The sequence below is a fragment of the Dermacentor variabilis genome, chromosome 9, assembly GCF_050947875.1.
Source record: "Dermacentor variabilis isolate Ectoservices chromosome 9, ASM5094787v1, whole genome shotgun sequence".
In the NCBI taxonomy this organism is placed as follows: Eukaryota; Metazoa; Arthropoda; class Arachnida; order Ixodida; family Ixodidae; genus Dermacentor; species Dermacentor variabilis.
Window position 1 is genome coordinate 27,619,053 of NC_134576.1, and position 13,101 is coordinate 27,632,153.

Here is a 13,101-nt window from a genome sequence, read left to right on the forward strand (position 1 = left end):
AGATAGGAGCATCCGAGTTACAGCTTCCTATTAAGTGCGCACTCGTCGAGTTAACTGTTACGCGCGATGACAAACGACCGGGTTCAACAACATCGCCGTCGTCTCCTGCTCACTCGCCTCTATACGACCAGAGGGAAAGAAAGATGCGCGACGAGTTAGAAAAAAAAAAAAATCTCCCGAACACCCCTGCGGCTCGACGGCCTATACGAGCTGTCAAGAACGTTTTAATTAAGGTCGCGTGTGGGCTCTGTTGCCCGCGCCTCTTCGGCGGCATGCTTTTTCTGACTTATATAGATGTTTTTTTTTCGTGGGCTCCTGACTCGCTTTGTTGTTATTCTTCTTTTCTTCCGCTGACGTCAGCGTATCGCAGCAACGGGTCGTGCAAATACGCAGAGTGTTGAAGACGCCGTCGACAGAGGGAGGTGCAGTACGCGGAGGATACGAGAGGTGAGAAGGAAGAGATGAACTGAAGAAATTGCAAATAAAAGAAAGAAAAGAACAGTAATGTGCGATGCCTGCCAACGGAAAGGAGCGAGGAACTTTGAATCTGCGCGAGGGCGCACACGGAAGCCATCTCCTCGCCGCCCACTTGCCGCGCTCTCAGACGGCGCTCCCGTCTTTCGAGACGGCAACAGACCAGTGGCTCCTCCCGAAACTCGCAGACGAAGATACAAAATTAGATTGTGTCATCTGATGAGCGCGGCGTAACGAAAACCGAAGTGGGTGAGTGAATGCACTTCGTCTATTTCACTTTGCGGCTCTGGATTTTGTTTTCTTTTTGTGCGTCTGCCTGTGACGGCACGCAGCCTGATGGTTAGTTTAACTGCAGCATAAATCAACTAGGACTTCGGCTGGCGACCTTGCTTTTGGCTTGATCGAACGTGTGGAAGCTAGAATGTGTAACTGCATTTTTCTTTGCATCGCCAAAAAGAAAGCACTTTGTACCCCTCTTTTAATGAAATGAAATTAAAAGAAGGGAATGGTAATCATGCCATAATGGTGACGGCTAGTCCTTTTCGCATAGCCCACTTTTTTGTGCCCTTCCTTGCCCTTTCTTAAATACTATATGCACACACGTGCAGATATATTGAAATGCATATGCGGCTCATTAGAGATCAATGCTTACAATATGCGTCTATGTAATCTACGTATGTCTGTACGTCAAAGGAAAAAATTGGCATCCACCCGTATTGTAGCACGCAGCTACAAAGCAATGCCATACGGCTTTGCCGGAGAACTGATTTGCCGTATGTATGTATGTATGTATGTATGTATGTATGTATGTATGTATGTATGTATGTATGTATGTATGTATGTATGTATGTATGTATGTATGTATGTATGTATGTATGTATGTATGTATGTATGTATGTATGTATGTATGTATGTATGTATGTATTCAATAGAATAGTGCAAGGGATATCCCTCCTTAAAGAAGGTACCGTGCCGAGAGGGTCCCCGGTTTTGAGATGTACATCATCTAAGATGTGAAAAAAGGTAGTGACGTACGCTTACCGTTGTCCCTGAAAGCCTCTACTCTGCACTGAGGGACAAAAGATTGTGGACAAGTCGTGTATTCTGTGGGGGATATTGAAGGCGAATATCTCGAATGGACATAGTCCCACTAAATCAGGCGCCCCATCATGTGGACATGCTTTCAGCAGTGACCGGCTTCAGGGCCCGTATTCACAATAAGCTCTTGTACGACGCGATTATTTGTAGTGCACATTCTAGCCAATCCTTATGCTGGTCATAATAAATGTGGAGGCGACAAGCCGACGGAACATAACACTTAAGATAGAAAAGCTTTGTGAGTTCGGCCTAAGTTTAGCAATTATAGTATTTGCTCTAGCGCAATCATTTCACCTCACTTTATTGTCTCAACGATTCCCTTAGGGTATTACTTGCGGGGCGAACAACATAAAAGGACAAATGTGACACATGTGTTCATGGAAAAATTTGGCTGGCAGCCGCTTCCAGGAATTCAGATGAAAATGGCATTGCTGTGCCGATAAATTGAAGCATACCACGTAGTGGGGCGGGTATGTGGGCTAGCAAGCGCAAATTTATGAACTGTGTGCTGACAAAGGCTTCATGAGAGGGACAATCTAAAATCAAATCCACCTCCATTCTACTCTGGTAAAGTGGATCTACAGCGAAGCTGCTGCCAATGTTAGACGACGTTACACAAGCGCCACCACCACACACGTCGTACGTCGCGCACGTGTGCGGAAGTGCAGCGTTCATAATCATTCTTTTTGGCCCTCCGTCAAGGGCAAGTATATTGTTGAGCCAAATGAACGTTTAAAATTTACTTGCGTCAGATAATGAGTTAAGTACGACTTGCGTACAAGCTGCAGGCATGCTAGCTTCAGAATGTAATTTGAACATACGAGAAAACACATTTCTGTTAAGCTGAAACTGAAAGACAAAGGCGTTTTTCCCGCTGCCGTTTGAGGTCTGTCTGAGTGGCCACTAAGTCGCGGTGCTGTTTTTGAACAGCTTGAAATTACATCCGAAAAATAACAGCCGAATCTTTCCAAGGCAATGGCAAGGTGGTATTTGAAGAAAGAAACAGCATGAAAGAGACCGAGGTGGCACAGGAGTTGGTGCTGACAAATTTCTACTCGAATAAAGCCGCAGAAAAAATTCCTAAGCGCACAGCCACAGGGCTGGCCGAGGTTCCCGTTAGGCTGATTAACGAACTAGGACCAAAAAGTAAGGAAGCTTCGGTGAAAGCAGGGGAAAAAACTTTAAAAGATAGACGAATATACCCCACTGTTGGTGACAAAGTAGAATGAATTTATTTATAAAGGGGGAGAAAGATAGAATTCACTCGTATAGACCATTGACCGTTACATCGGTAATATAGAGGCTAGCAATGCAGGCAATCAAATTAAAGCTGCAAGCATGGGTGTAGAGTAATAGCAACTTTAGAAGATCTTCAGAATAGCTAGGCTTTTGCATGATAACTTATTTGTTCTTAGTGTATTGAAATGTCAAAAGTACAAAGCAGACCGTTTTACCCTCAGGGCAAACCCGGGGGGTAAAATGAACAAATAAATAAATATGTGGCCTTTTTAGACATTACAGGAGTCTATGACAACATAGCCCGCAACATTTTGTGGGATATTCTGGAAGGGGAAGGCTTAGTTGATGATTGTCTACACCTTTTGAAAGATATTTACCTAGAAAATACCGTTTGCGTTGGATGGGAAGGGATGAGGAGCGAGGAGAAAGTTGATATCAACAAAGGACTGAGGTAGGGGTTGCCCTCTACCCCCACTGCTGTTTATGATGTACATAGTGAGGATGGAGAGGGCGCTAGAAGGAAGTAATATCTGGTTTAATCTCTCATACAAACGGCCGGGTACAGTAGTAAAGCAGCAGCTTCCAGGTTTATTTTATGCAGACAACATTGTGTTGCTAGCTAACAAGCAAACTGATTTGCAAAGTTTCGCTATTATCATTGGACAGAAAGGCAAGAATTTAGGCTTGAAATATTGTGTTTGAATATCGGGTGTTAAGGTATTCATGAAAGCAGTGAACAGACAGTGGCAATATAGGGCCAGGAAATACCTCTGGTAAGAGAATATAAATATCTTGGTATATGGATAAACGAAGGGAATATGGAAACACAAGAAAAAACAATAACAGTGAAGGGGAAGAGAAATGCAGCCATAATGGAAGCACAGAGCGCTATGCGGATGTAATAAGGACGAGGTTCTCCAGGGTACGAGGAAAGGTGTAATGGTTCCAGGGCTTACGTTTGGAAATGGGGTTGCTTGATTTAAATCGTGGGTGCAATCAAGACTCGATGGGTACCAAAGGCCAGTGGGACCCAGTGGGACACCTCGCATTGGGGGCTCACGGGAAGACTACATATGAAGTGGTGCATGGTGATATGGGCTGGACTAGTTTTGAAGTCAGGGAAGCTCGCAGTAGGATTCATTATGAAGAACGACTGAGGAATATGGAAGAAAGTAAATCGGCTGGGAGAGTGTTGAAGTATCTGTACAGCAAGAACATTGATTCACATTGGAGGAAAATAACTAGGAAGCTTACCAGGAAGTAGGCAGCCTGTAGGGCGGGCAACACAGCAAGAGAGAACGTCACTCGGAATGTCAGAGAGGCTGAAATAATCTCATCGGTGGCAGCAATGGAAAAGAAACGTGTCATGAGTAACTACTTAAGAGGAAAAGCTAAATCCGGAAAGAAACAATTGATGATAATTCCAAGGGAAGCTAATTGCTTTTCGAAGTGAGATCGTGATGGCTTAGAACACGCACCTATAAAGCGAGATATAAGAAGGAAGGAGAAGCTTGTGCTTGGTGCGGTACAGCTAGGGAAATGATGGAGCATGTTTTATTAGAATGTGAAGACGTCTTCCCAGCAGTCGATTTACGCACCACTGGCCGCCTTGAAGCCCTTGGGTTACGAGAGCAGTGTAAAAGTAAACATGTCCGCAATAGGGATTAATAAGGGGCGATTGGAGGATTGGTGGAAGAAAAGTAGGGAAACGACAAAAAACGGAGAAGTACAAAAGCAAAGTTCGCAATAGGGGTTCAGAAAATTTGGTTGTGGGAGTCCATAGTGTTTTTTTTTACTTTTCCAACATAACTAGGACAATAGGCAGTATAATAGCAAGAGCTTGGTGGCGCAAACCACCGCCCCGTTCCAAAGGGTACGCTCATAACATGCATAGCCCTAATGTCTATTACGGTCACAGCACCCACTGTGTGACAGATGCAACGGGCATAGCGCCCACGCATGACTGACAGATACATGGCCGATATCTTGTACACGTTCGAAAAATAGACGTTCGATTTCGCCTTACGCGATTGAACTAGATTGGCCTAGGCCGCGATATCGGTGCAGCCTGGAAAATAGCGCGAGGGGAAATCGAAGGTCTGCTTTTAGAACGCATACAAGATTGCGGCCATGGTGTGCGCACGGTCGTGAGGCGCGCACCCAGCTGCGCGAAAGCGCAGCATACATTCGCATTCTAGTAGCCCCCCACCTTGCGCAAGTGCGTTATTGAACTAATACATTTTCTCAAAGTAAAACGGGTCACAAAACTTGTAAAGTACTACATACACACCATTTGCAGACATGATAGCATCGGGCTGTAATTCGAATATACGAGAAAACATGATTCTCTTACGCGGAAACACAAAATAGCCCTTTTCCCGCTACCCTTTGTTTCTCGATGAGCGCAGACCAAGATAGCCCGGCCAACTAGACATGAAAACTGAGAGCTGCGCGAGCTGGTGTCGTTCCATCTTAATAAAGAACTGCGCGAAAACGACGTAGACGAGATACAGTGAAACGATAGAGGGAGACGATTTAGAGAAGCGAGCGCACGTGTTTGCCGTTCCTCTCTATCTCGCCTACGTCTTTTTCGCGCACTCTTTTGTTAAGATGGTAGAGGCTAACAGCTTTGCTGTGAAAAGTGAAACGACAACGAACTGGCGACGAGGCAATGAAAGAAGGGAGGTGACAAGGCGAACTTTACCTGAGGGGCAGAATGCTGATGTACTAGGAAGATGGGAAATGAATGAAGATCGCAGAACAATTATGAATTGATTCAACTGTTTTCATGAGATATGTTTGATGCTTGCCTCAGCGGTGCTTTCTATAGAACGTTTTATCTGCGACGAGGAACGTAGCCTTGAACCAGCGCGCCGAGCCTCTCTGTTCCTCGTACTGTTATGTGCGTATCAACGATTCTCTCGGCAGCAGCATGGAGCGCTAGCGGTGTCATTGCAAATTAATGGAATTCTAATTTGTTTAGTCTGGGAGTGCTGCGATGTCAGATGAACCAAGGTGAACGGGCTACCACTGTGCTGTATTCGGCAGCACAAATAACTTCATTGACTAACATCCCTGCCTTTTCCATCCTTTCTTTCTCTCTCTCTCTTTCGGAAGCGAATTTGAAGTACAGCGGCGACTCAGTGAACTTCACCGCTGCGACAAGCGTCGATCGCAGATTGCCAGCATAAGCTGAAAGGTTTTCGTCGGGTGCATTTTCACAAGATTTTGTTCCAGTGAGCGCACGGCAACGAACTCGCCACTCATTGTCGAAATGGGATAATAACGGAGGCTCGAGTAGGTGAGTGCAAATGGACGAATTCAGCTATTCTTACGTGCACGCATGTTAAAATTATTCTGCTACAATCTGTTTTAAGGATATCACGCTGAGCAACTAACATTCTGCTCTAATTAGACCGGTGACGTACTATGCAAATAGTACTTGCATGCTGACGAAGAAAATGAAGGTGTGTTCTTCATTCTGTAACGAAAGCTGTGGCTACCGCGTGCCTGCCGCCTTTATTTACGTGGGCTGTATGGCCGACGGTGCGCCCATTGCGCCCTATGTTACTCTGAAGATAATGTTGCTGTTGCAGACACTAGCTGCTCGTTTTTCAACTCACTTGAATAGGCGACGTGCCTTTGCACAGCCACCATTCGAGACCAAGAGTAACCATATTCTTTCAAAGCGTCGCGTGCATTTGACTGAACGTGGCATATTCGCGGTCACGCTTGCCAGGTCGGTTTATCGAGCACTTCATGTTAACGGCCCTTCCGGTCGAATTATTTTACAGCTCTTTATTTTGCAGAGCTTGATGCCGGTGCCGGGGTACCTGGTGAACAGTGTTTAGAAAACCGTACTGCGAAAACTTTGGGAACATGAAAGCTAGCAAAACGCGATTCCTGGGAGCTTCGTTAGTTAGTTAGATTGTACGCTAATGCGGCTCATCGCATGGCACATGGGGACATCCGTTATTGCTGTCATCTACGTGACCCCTAGAGTTCGAGGCGTCAATAATACAACATATATAAACAATAAGAACACGTCGCACGCAAATTACAAATGGACAATATTCAGACTTGGTTCCCCTGCTATTTTCAGCACAGGCTGAGCTTTGTCAGCACCTCTAGGTCCGTCACCGTTCAACATTGAGCCTATATCAAAGCTTAAACTTCAGTAACGACACGCTAAGAAGTTTCCCAATCGCAAAAATGTGTTCAGAACTCTCAGAAAACGCGAAACTTGTGACTAGAAGTTAGCAACACGTTCTCTGTGCACCCTCCAGCACGATCCCACATACCAGCATGGCGCCGGACGACAGACGGTGCTGGGATAGCAAAATGGCGGCGTCCTCGACAAAACAGGCTATACATACGCAATTACGTGCTCCGGAGCATGTGACCTCTTAGAAAATCGGAAATTGTTTTGCAGTGATTGCAGCGGAAAGAGTAAATTACCGATTCTCACCGAAAATCAACGTCGACCATCACTAAAAGTGCTATAAAAATGACTTATCATCTCTAATGCACTATATTAATGCGATTATTATTCTTTGCCAACTTCAGCTGTTTGCAGCCTATCTATCTATCTATCTATCTATCTATCTATCTATCTATCTATCTATCTATCTATCTATCTATCTATCTATCTATCTATCTATCTATCTATCTATCTTCTTATGATAACCAAGTGGCCTGAGTTGTCTACAAGCTTGGGCCACAAGATGGGTTCCTGTAGACGTGATGTCATCGTGATCGCTCCATCGTTCTCAGCTTCGTGAGCTGACTCTCATGTCATTGTCGTCACTCTATTTACACCGGCCCTGTGGCCCAAGTTTTCTACAAGCCTAGGCCAGTAGGCATGGACTCGTGGTCACTGAATTGTCGTCATTGTGGCTTTGCCATCCGACTATCGTCATGCCGTCATCGTCAAGCTATCGTCTACATACATTCGTCCTACATTCGATGTCACACCATCACCGTGAGGCTGTCAAGACCGTTCCACGGAGGTCACTCCGGCTGCGTCACCCGACTTTCGTCATGCTGTCGTCATCGCACCATCTTCGTCATACAGGCTTCGCGATACGGTCGTCGTCACGCCATTGTTGTCATAGACTCGTCGTCATCCCTTTGTTCTCATATCGTTGCCATGCCGTCAACATCACTGTGTCGCTGTCATCGTGATGCATCCGTTGTGACACCCTAGCCGTGATGCTGTCGCAGTCGTTCCATCATTGTCCTTCTAACTTCGCCATCCGATTGTGGTCATGCGGTCGTCGTCATGCCATCAACGTCATGCATTCATTATCATGCCGTCATCGTCATCCCACCTGCATGGTTCCATGCACGTCAATCCTTCCTCGTCATTTCTTTCGCAATTTGGCTGCCGGCATTCACTCGGGATCAAGCCGCCGTTGTCATGCGATCATTTTCATTGCATCATTGTCATACCGTCGCTATCATACATCCGTTTTCATACAATCGTCGTCACTCCAGCGACGTCATCCGACTCCAGCTCCAAATGCCGCGTTGGCACGCCATTATCGTTACACAGGATTCGTGATACATTTGTCTTCATGCCGGTGACGTCGTACACTCATCGTCATCCCATTGTCCTCATACTGCTGCCGTGTCATCGTAGTCACTCCGTTGTCATCCTGCAGTTGTCGTCATGCACTCCTTGTCATAGCGACTTCGTAATGCCGTCGCAGTCGTTCCATCGTTGTCACCCTAACTTCGACATCAGACTGGTCATGTCGCCGTCACGAGTTCGTCGTGAGGCCGTCATAGTCACGCTGTAGTTTTACTATCATCATCACTTCAGTAAAGTCGTGTCATTGTCATCATACCGTCGTCTTCACATCGACTTCGTCTATCTATGGAATCATTCCATCTTTGTTATGCTATCGTAATCATGATGTCGTCATTTATTCGCGTTAAGACCGCTGTTGTTATGCCGTCACCGTCACTGCGTCTTGATCAGACAGTTGCTATCATGCATCCGTTGTCATACCGTTGTCTTCATGCCGTCGTGCTCCTGCCGTCGTCGTCATTCCAGCTTTGACATTCGATTGTCGCCATGCCGTCGTTATGCCAGTGTGATCATTTATGAATCGGGACCTCAGTATCGTCATGTCGTCGTCGTCATAGTGATTTTGTCCTTCCAGAGAGGTCATTTAGTCTGTGTCCTTCCATCGTCGTCACTGCGTCGGTGCCATACAGTCGTCATCATGCCGCCATGCTCACGGGTGACCTTGGAGAGATAGTGCCACAACATCAATGCGAGGACACCGACGTATGTCACATATAGCCGAAGCAACGGAGTTCTCAGCGTGACCAGTACAGATGTCAAATAAACGTGAGTTGAATAATACGGCATGCGTCAAATTACTCGAATGCTAATCGCATTACCATGGACAGCCATCGTGAGATGAGCTGGGCCGTAATTTTAATTCGTAAGCATTCCTACGCTTACCCAACAAGGAAACCCATCGGTCCGCCTGTCCGTTCGTCCATCCGTCCGTCCGTCCGTTCATCCCTCAGTCACGTATGATGATCGCTTTCAACGTAGGGCCCGCAGCAGCGATATGATTGACATTCGTGCTGCCTTTCGCTTGAGCGAGAAGTAAGCGGTGAGAACACAGCGTGCACGAAGCTATCAGCACTCGGCGCACTCTGTCACCATCGTAGCTAGCTTTCAGGATAAGGCCCGCGCGGCCGCGCCATACACAGCCGCTGCTGGAATGCGGTTGATGACAATTGATAATAGTTCGCATAGAAAGGGGGCAGCGTCATCGACCACATCTGCGCATGAGGTCTACCAAACGCGATACTGTTCAATTACGTCACGTACTGCAGCACGCATCGGCCAGTGCTCATCTTCCACGAAACAGCCGCATCATCCATCATATTGTTAACAATTTCTCTTCCCCGCCTTCTTCCGTTAGCTCTGGTGGGCCACAAGCCAGTCTCCTCGGTCCCTTACTCTTCTTAATCTACAATAACGACTTACCCAACCAGATTACTTGCTTCATGCACATTTTTGCCGCTGACTGCATAATCTACCATCCTATTCACACGACCGATCATCACTTGGCACTTCAAGGACATCTTAACCTTATCGATAACTAGTGTAACAAATGGCTGATGACACAAAACTTTACAAAGTGCGAGGTGACGTGATTCAGCTGAAAATGTGTAAATCCTAAATTTTCGCATCACCTTAATAACAGTATGTTTTCCCACACTTCGTAATACAAGTACCTTGGTGTTATTCTTGCAAAGAGTCTTTCATTGGTCCCACACATCACTTCTACGTGCGCCAGAGCATCCCATTCTCTTGGCTATCTACGACGGAACTTGGGAAATGCAGAAGTTGAAACATTGAAAAACCCGCTTACCAAGCATTCATTTTATCACAGGTAGAAATTGCCTCCTCAATTTGGTCCCCTCATCAACATTGCCTAATTAATATGACGGAAATGATACAAAATCGAGCAGCCCTATTCATGTCACGTAACTACGGTATGAATTCAAGCATTACAGAAATTCAACTAGACCTTCTACTGCCCCCATTAGATATCTGCCGCAACATCGCTCTTCTGTGCTCATTACACAAATGTATTTACACTAATAAACGAACCCGGTTACAACTGCAAATACCGTACTTCTTTGCACGCGGATTACACATTCAGTTCAGTTTCATGCGCATAAATGGCAAAACAAATGCATTTAATTCATGTGCACTACCTCATGCCATTCGTCTCTGGAATGACCTCCCTAATAACATAGCCTCCAAAGCTGGCGCTCGCAAAAAAATAGGCAGCTTTATAATAAGAAGATGAAGATAGTAATGAATGAAAGTCATAGATGTAATGAATGAAGCAGTCACTGGGCTAATTTCAGAAGCGGCACTTGAAGTGGGAGGTAAGGCACCTGGGCAACCAGTAGTTAAGCTCTTCCACGTAATAAAGGACCTAATAAAGAAACGACAAAGCATGAAAGTGATCTCAAAAGATCTTAAGTGAACTCAACAGATCAGGTAGAATTTGCTGAACTGTCAAAACTGATAAACAAGAATGTAAGCGTTATTCAAAATTTTATTGTCAGAAGGATTGAGGAAGTCATAACAAATGGCCGCCACATAAAATTAGTGAAACTACTGAAACGAGAAAGCGTGGACTGCGCAGACCCGAGCGAAAACGAAGCCTTTCGACCACCCGCGTCGTTGTCAAAGGTAATTTCAATAAGTTGTGTTTTCTGAAAATGAAATAGGACTGGGCAAGAAGCTTTTTTCTTTCATCTCATAATACAATACAAGGATTCTTTCTGCAACGAGTGGCTGAGTAATGGCGCCAGAATTTAACTGAGGAGTGCTTCCTTCATCGCGCAAGTACTTGAATGTCCCAGGGAATGTCTCTTACCATGTCATGCATTTGCCTCAATTTCTTAATTATTAAGGCTTTGTTCCCGATAACATTGATGCCTTAGAGGTTATGGAGCACTAAAATATCCCTTTAGCTTAACCTAATATTTGCCTTTAGTGTCCCTTATAGAGACACGAAGAGAGGAAAAATGCTGTGAATCAGAGAGCAAACGGGTAAAGCCCATATTCTTGTTCACATTAGGAGAAAGAAATGGAGCTGGGTAGGCCATGGAAGGCGCAGGGTAGATAACCTGTGCACCATTAGGGTTACAGATCGGGTGCCGAGCGGAAGGAAGCGCAGTCGTGGACGGCAGGAAACTAGGTGTGGTGACGAAATTAGAAAATTTGCAGGTGAAGGTTGGTATCAGCTAGTGCAAGCTACTAATTGGAGATCGCTAAGAGAGGCCTCGTGCTGGGCAGTGGTCATAAAAATAGGCTTCTGCTGATGTTGAGGATGATGTGATCCCCTATTGTGTGTTTACGTTATGCAAATAAGGATGCTGTTTAAGCACCCGTCTCCGAGAACACACGCTTTCCATGAAGTGAACTACCTCACCGAATTTAGCGATGCACTACAAGCCACGTGGTCGCATTCACCGATTGAAAGGCCCAAGTGTCATTTTGAAACATGTAAACTATAGTTGACCCTACCTGCTGCAGTGGCGTAGCCACTAAGCACGAAGTCGCGGGATCAAATCTCGGCTGGGGCGGCCGCATTTCGATGGAGGCGTCCCGTGCACTGGGGGCATGTTAAAGATCCTCTGCTGGCCAAATTTAATTTACTACGGCCTGCTTATTAGTGAGGGATCAAGGAATGCAAGAGCGACTTCATGCAACACCATTGAATTTCAACCTTATTTCGGTAACCGACACGGTTTGAAGTGTGCCGCGGCATGATGAAAAATTTTACGAAACAATGAAAGGGGGGATGGGCAACTGTGTTATGGACAGTTAGGGAGACAAGTGATAGGTTAGCAATAATTGAGGTTGTATTCACAGTTCGATTGTAGCTTGAAAGGAGGAAATGAGCGGAATGATGGTGCACTAATCCAAGTGAAGTAATAAAGTTTGTACGGGTTGGTATCATTCCGCACTGAGTCAGGTTCTCATCTGCGGAACAGCCACTTCGACTGGCACAACGCTCACCACGTGGCCGGTAAGCGTGGAATTTGAGGGTCAGCATTGAGATCGATATATATCGACGACCATTCCACAGCGCGAAAGATTTGCGAGATTTCTACGTTAAAACAGGATAGGGGCGACCCACAGTTCTTTCGCAGTATGAATCCGTTTATGGTGCGAGTGTGGCAGCCGTATATTATCGGTTCATGATACATTACGGAGCGGTGCGGGGAAGAAGATGAACTCGGCTGTTCTTGTATTACGTTAGTTCTCCACTTACGAGCGATGACCCGCGATATCAAAGCTAACACGCTCAATTGCAAATTCTGGAGACCGCGAGCTCACGTGGCGGTGGCGTTGTTTTCTTTGTTCTTGTCCCACTTCCTTATAGCATTGACATTTTGGACATCTATTTTGGGGAAATCGCTTTAACATTCTCATGCACAGCGCTGTAGCCAAAATTGTTTCACGCGTTTTGGTGTTTGAATGCAAATAGAAACATGTTAACCCAAACTTAACTTTTGCAACATTGCATCGTTTTATGCCGTTTCCAATTTCAAGTGCGATGATTGCACAAGAACACCAACTCACGCTCACGTGGCACTGAGCCATAATACCCTGCCTAGACTCGTTAAATGATTAAATTTTATGTGTACTTCTTTCGCTTTCACTTTTTAATCATTCATTGCTTCATCACAAAATTTTTCGTGAAGCTGTGGATAAGCAGATCGGTGGGAAAGAAA

General features: G+C 45.5%; 1 protein-coding gene across 1 annotated transcript in view; it reads left to right on the plus strand.

Annotated features, from left to right (window-relative positions):
- Nucleotides 1-453: 453 nt before the first annotated feature.
- LOC142592563 (uronyl 2-sulfotransferase-like) overlaps nucleotides 454-13,101 on the plus strand; it is a 157,188-nt gene continuing 144,540 nt past the window's right edge. The window contains exon 1 of the mRNA XM_075704081.1: nucleotides 454-723. The gene's annotated coding sequence lies outside the window, so the exon portion shown is untranslated. The remainder of the gene's footprint in view (nucleotides 724-13,101) is intronic.